Source organism: Nicotiana tomentosiformis, chromosome 6 (genome assembly GCF_000390325.3).
Source record: "Nicotiana tomentosiformis chromosome 6, ASM39032v3, whole genome shotgun sequence".
Taxonomy (NCBI): Eukaryota; Viridiplantae; Streptophyta; class Magnoliopsida; order Solanales; family Solanaceae; genus Nicotiana; species Nicotiana tomentosiformis.
In genome coordinates, this window is record NC_090817.1 from 38167841 (window position 1) to 38174083 (window position 6243).

General features: G+C 38.4%; 1 long non-coding RNA gene across 1 annotated transcript; it reads right to left on the reverse strand.

Moving 5' to 3' along the window:
* Positions 1-2250: 2250 nt before the first annotated feature.
* LOC138894937 (uncharacterized) lies at positions 2251-4800 on the reverse strand. Its single transcript, XR_011409127.1, has 3 exons — positions 4745-4800; positions 4605-4665; positions 2251-2429 (listed from the first exon to the last, which is right to left on the reverse strand). It is a non-coding gene; the product is annotated as an uncharacterized lncRNA (long non-coding RNA).
* Positions 4801-6243: the final 1443 nt, after the last annotated feature.

Consider the following 6243-nt stretch of genomic DNA (forward strand, 5'->3'; position numbering starts at 1 on the left):
TTTGATCCATATGGGAGGTACGTCTATGAAATGTGGATCAACGTGAAAGCTCTGGAGAAAAACTAGGATATGCTAGACCGGTTGAGAGATATGGCGATGGATAAGTTCCTTGAGTCCCCGTGGCATGCAAATTTGAGAATGGTGAGGGAACTCTATGCAAATTGGAATGGGGATCGGTTCATGTCATGGGTTCGAGGAAAGAAAGTATCATTGGACAAGGCATCTTTATGAAAATTCTTGGGAGTTGATTGCCCTAACCCGCGAAGGCTGCTAAAGTTTGTCAAGTGCCCGAGCTACCAGGCTATATGTCATACTCTATGTGGCATCAATTCTAATGCAAAGTGGACAAGGACTAAGGGTGATGCCCATCTTATGATGATCCACTTCGAATTCAACAAAACTGCCAATGTATGGCAGAACTTTGTGCATGCCAGACTGATGCCGGTTGAGCACAACAGTGAGTGCACTCGAGCCTGAGTGTATTTGATATTTTTTCTTATGACTGGGTGACCCATCAATGTGGGTGAGATCATGTTAGGAGAGATGGCCCGCATATGGTTTGGGTGAAAAATAAATATATTCTTCTTTGGAAACATGTTGACGCAGTACATGCTCTCTCGGGAGGTACCTGAATACCCCAGTTATGATAAAATTATGGAGGCACCAAAGTGGTTGATGGATATTACTTCCTTGTTGGAGTCTACGTCCAAGCTGAGCTAGGTGGCGCAGAATGAGAGGGACAAAAACATCAATAGGTATCTATATAGCTCCCTGAATGTGATAATGAGGAGGTTGGGCGTGACAGATGAGGAGCATATGCATCTACATAATGATCTGTCCAGTTCTTCAAAAGAAATGTTGGGAATTGCACCTGGAGGTCCCATTCACCTGTCAGAGGATTAAAACACCTACAAAGGCTCGGATGATGAGGATGATTTTGGTGCTGACGTCATGGGGCCAATGGCTTTGGTGCCCCTGGGAGCAGATGATGATGAGCCCGGAGCTGCAGTTGGTGGGCATTCTAAGGAGGAAGGATCTGAGTATGACCCCCATGGGTCCGACTAGCAGGGACTTATTCTTTCCACCTTACTTTGCTTTAAATTCTTATATATATCGAGGACTATGCATAGTCAAGTTTCTAAGAAACAAAACGATCAGAAAAAGCTCGGATTTTTCCCGACGATGGATCATTTGGACACTTTTCTTGACGGATTAAAGTCCTATTAAAAATACCAAAAAGATGTTTTTTAGTTAGGTAGTATCCCTTGGTTTTTCTTTGGGCGCCGGCTCTTTTTCTGTGGGGTTAGCTTGAACCAGGTACTTTATTTTTTTAAGAGTAGGATAGGAAGAAAACAGAGTTGCTCGGAGGTACCTGTTGACATGTTTGGTGATGGTAAATTAGGCTATGGCATGTGCTATGTCTTCCTGTTATATTTGATTTGAAGTGTGATGCCTAAGTAATATAAATAGCCTACTCTGTGACGCCTTTTCTCAGTTGTTTGACTTGTATGTCACCTAATGCATTATTGCTTAAAATTTCTCAACTATATGTGCTTACTTGACTTGAGAGTTGAATAGAACCATCTTAATTGAGTCATGTGCAATGTGTGTGTGAGGATTTGTGTTATTCGGTGCTATCCCGTATAGTCTAGAACTTGCCCCGTGTGTTAATCGAAGCGAAATGATTAAGTTATTCTAGTCTAGGAGATGACGTAGGCATTTCTTGCTTGATCATAGATGTGCTTGTCACTTACAAATAAAATGTTCCCGTTGCTAGCCCCTTTGACCGTATAGACCTTTTTTTTGGCACCCACATTACAAGCTGTATCTCTATTTGTTCTTAATTTGAGCTTATTGAACCTTTACCTCCAGAGGCACTTAGTCGCTAAAAGAAGTACAACAACAACAACATACCCAGTATTATCCCACATCGTGGGGTCTGGGAAGGGTAGTGTGTATGTGTCACGCCCTAAATCGGGGAGCGCGACCGGCGCTCAACCGAGTGAACCCGGCCGAGCAAGCCTATTAGATTTTCTTCTACCCAACTCATCCATGAATAAAGACAAAATATATCTCATTAATCAAACACTGAGGGGATTTCATTAACAACCCAAATTTCCATTAGCAGTTTCATTTATAATTTCCAAATTATTACAAGTTTATATATATAATGAAAAATATGTTTGCCAAAATACCAACACATCTAGTTCAATTCCCAAAATCAAACGCCACCCACAACCTGTCTACGGAGCCTCTAAGTATGACTGAAGAATAGTATGGAAGTGTCGGCAACAAGGCCCCAGCTATACCTCAAGACACAAAGTGTAACATCTAGTGACATCGGGCCCGGAATAGAATAGGGCTCACCAAAACCTGCTGAATAGGGAGTAACTGCTAACGAGGAACAAAGCTGCCCGTTGCTGAATCACCTGCATCCATTGAAGATGCAGCACCCCCGGAAAAAAGAACGTTAGTACATATGGAATAGTACTAGTATATAAACTAACTGTCCTCTTTCAAAATAGAATGCCAATGTAAGAAAGGAAAAACCATGGAACAACAATCAACAATCAATGATATCCAAATGTCCAAATTAAAACATAACAATTTCCAAAATACGAAGATAATATTATATATTTTTAGTTGGGAGATCTTTAGCACCGATATACCACTGTTCACAATATTACCTTTTACAATACCAAAGTTCACAATACCAATACCACCATACTTTTAGCACGGAGTCCGATCACGACCCGATCGGCTAGGCCATCTCATCCGAGACATCAACCACAATCACAATTTCAATTACAATTTCCAGTACAATCACCACTATGTGTGCGGCATAGTGTCCGATCACGACCCGATCGGCTAGGCCATCTCACCACAATGTCATGTGGATCGACATCATCCTTTTCTATCAATCATCTTATCCCAAATAAGGGGAATAATTTTATCATATCAATCTCATCCCAAATAAGGGGAATAATTACAATCCACTCCTACACCAGCACGTGTAGTCTCGGGGTTAGGTTATTTCAACCTACCCTTCCTCGGTGACTATCGATACTCCCAAAACTATTATTGATTTGCTTACAAAGGAAACAACAATACAAATGCATTTACCTCATAACCTTTCATACCGTATATAGCCTCATTGGCACTTTCAACAACTTAACATCATTATTTCATTGGCTCTCTTGGCCATACATATGATTCTTCATTCATGGCACAATGGCCGTATTTCATATTCCACGCTTTCATGTCTTTCCTTTCATGGATCATCATCATAAATATTAACAAATAGAATATTTTGGAAATCACAACTTTAGGTTCATTAGTAATGAAGACTTTAAACATAATGGATTTCTTTCCAAGAAATGGAATAAAATGATTGGCAATCGAAGTGCAAGTTAAAATCATAAAACAAGTAGCACACCATTTATTCTTGAAATACTTTTTCCCGAAAAAAGGGAAATACATAATTTCCACTCACGAATATGTAAGAATGCAAAACACATCGGAACTACTTACGAAGCATAGCATTAGTTAAAACAGCCACATACGGGCATCATTTGAGTTCATAAGCTTTTAGGGAATTCTATTTTTGAAGTCAATTTCGGAACAGTTGAATCAAAGCTCATTTCATAACCTTTCTCACATCATCTCATTTCATTGGCACCATTGGCCATAAGAATAACTTTCACTCTTAGCACATTGGCCACACTTTATATCCCAATTCACGTATTTCACTTCCAATCATCTTTATAAATTGTCAACAATAAAACATTTCCAATCAAGATTTTAGGTACACATATGAGCAATTAAGAGTCTTAAGCATATTGAGATTTTCTCACACAATTTTTCATCATAACCTTCATTTTAAACTCGACTCAAAGATATAGCATTTTAATATACATATAATTCTTGATCACATTCCCAAAGGATAATATAATGTAATAGGAATATTCGGAACACGTTTTGAATACATAATTCTCGACACTTTGCTTATTTGGGACAATCGAGTTTATGAGAATATCTAGGAATATAGAATAAGGAACTTGAGACAACCATACTTGAAACTTACGAGAACATCATGGAATTCAATTCTAAGAGAGTAGCTTAGCCAACATACCTTGCTTTGGCTACAAGGTTCTTCTACAAGATTTCCTTCACTCCACAATCCAATCCTTACTTATTTGATCTCAACAATCTTCCTACAAACCTTATTAGTATAGGCATGTATAAATAATACTATGTTAATTATCCAACATCATCAAGTCACTATTCAATGCCTTCTCCAACAAAACTCTAGGTTCAAGAACATCCATTTCAAGAACTAGTGCTGTATCTTATCCAAATGGTGATTCCCAATTAAATTTGTTCATCAATTAAGTTATCAAGTCTATTGAAATCATTAGAAACTCAAGACATATGTATTTATATTAATTCATCACTATTCATCTTCTTTTTTACCCAAAAATGGCATTCTCAAGATCCACCCTTAGGGTTTATACAATATCCCATTATAACATCAAATAAAACTCATAAATATGCTAACCATAATCCAATATGACATATATATGAATCTCAAGTGAAGGGATTACCTCTTGGTGGAAGAATCTCACTTTTTCTCTTTTTGGTGTTCTTAAAGATTCAACCCATTTCCTATGGATTTTATCCATAATAATATTAGTGTTATCACTAATTGATGTTATATAATCATCCTTGTGCCAAAACAACTTACCTTGAAGTGTATCCATGGTGGAAGAGCTCCTCCTTCTCTCTAGAAATCAATTCCAAGTTGAAGAACTAGTGTTTTCTCTCTCTAAACCTCTTGTTTCATCCCCTTTAAAATGGCCCCTAAAGCTGCGTAGCCTCCCTGCGTAGGCTATGCACAAAGGCTATGCAGGGTGGACTTCTATCCCCCTTCAGTTAGAAGCTGTTGGATTTGCCTACGTAATGGTGTGTAGGCTACGCTGCTATGCTGCGTAGGCTACGCAAGACTCGCATAGCTGTTCTGCCACTCTTTAGTACAAAGATTATAACTTCTTGTAGGAATCTCCAAATGACAAACGGTTTGAAGAATTAGTGACTATACACATAGACATTTCTTTTGATAGGTTATACACCATAAAACTCTTCATATCTTGAGATTTATGCTCATTTGAAGTTAGATCTTGTGTGAACTCACTTGAAACTTTATCGCATCATATAATTTTCAACTTGACTTAGCCTTAGGACTCTTCATAGATTATAAACCATTATTTATGCACCTCATACATATATTATCATGGTCAATTGAAATCATTCAAATTATCAGTCTTGCTCATACCCGAATTATATAATTAGTACTTGTCAATCTTCTTAATGGTCTTAACATACTTCAAAATTTTCCGGGGTGTTACAGTATGTAGACCTTACCCCTACCTTGTAAGGATAGAGAGGTTATTTCCAGTAGACCCTCGACTCAGAAAATCATAAGCACCACATTAATGAAAATATAGACAAGAAGAGACAGTACCAAAAATCCATATAAAAGTAGACTAAAAATAACAAGACAGTAAGGTGATCAACAATGAAAGAAAACAACGGTTAGTCATAAAAACGTACTACCAACAGAAAGCGAGACAGCGTGCCAATACTACTGTTATGAACTCTTTAGACTACCTACTCTACTACCCTAATCCTCAACCTCCATACCTTCCTATCAAGGGTCATGTCCTCGGTCAGTTGAAGCTATGTCATGTCTTGCTTAATCACCTCTTCCCACCTCTTCTTTGGCCTACCTCTCTGTAGGCCCTCCAATGTCAACCTCTCACACCTCCTCACCGAGGCGTCTGTTCTCCTCCTCCTCGCATGACCAAACCACCTAAGTCGCTCTTCCCGCATCTTGTCCTCAATATGGGCCACACCCACCTTGTCGTGAATAACCTCATTTCTGATCCTATCTAACCCGGTGTGCCCGCACATGCATCTTAACATTCTCATCTCAACTACCTTTATTTTCTGGACATGAGCGATCTTGACAGTTTCTAAAAAGAAGTAAGGTGAGATATTGGGAAATAGGTTTCGAATGGAATCATGAAAGGGCATATAACGTGCACTAATATTGTGAAAAAGGCCACTAGATGATGAACCTTAATGTATGGAGTGTGTGTAGGAAAAAAAAAAGAGAAAAGAAAAATAGCAAGAAAAAAATACAAATAATGAAAAAAAAAACGCACACCTCCTAATCTTACTAAT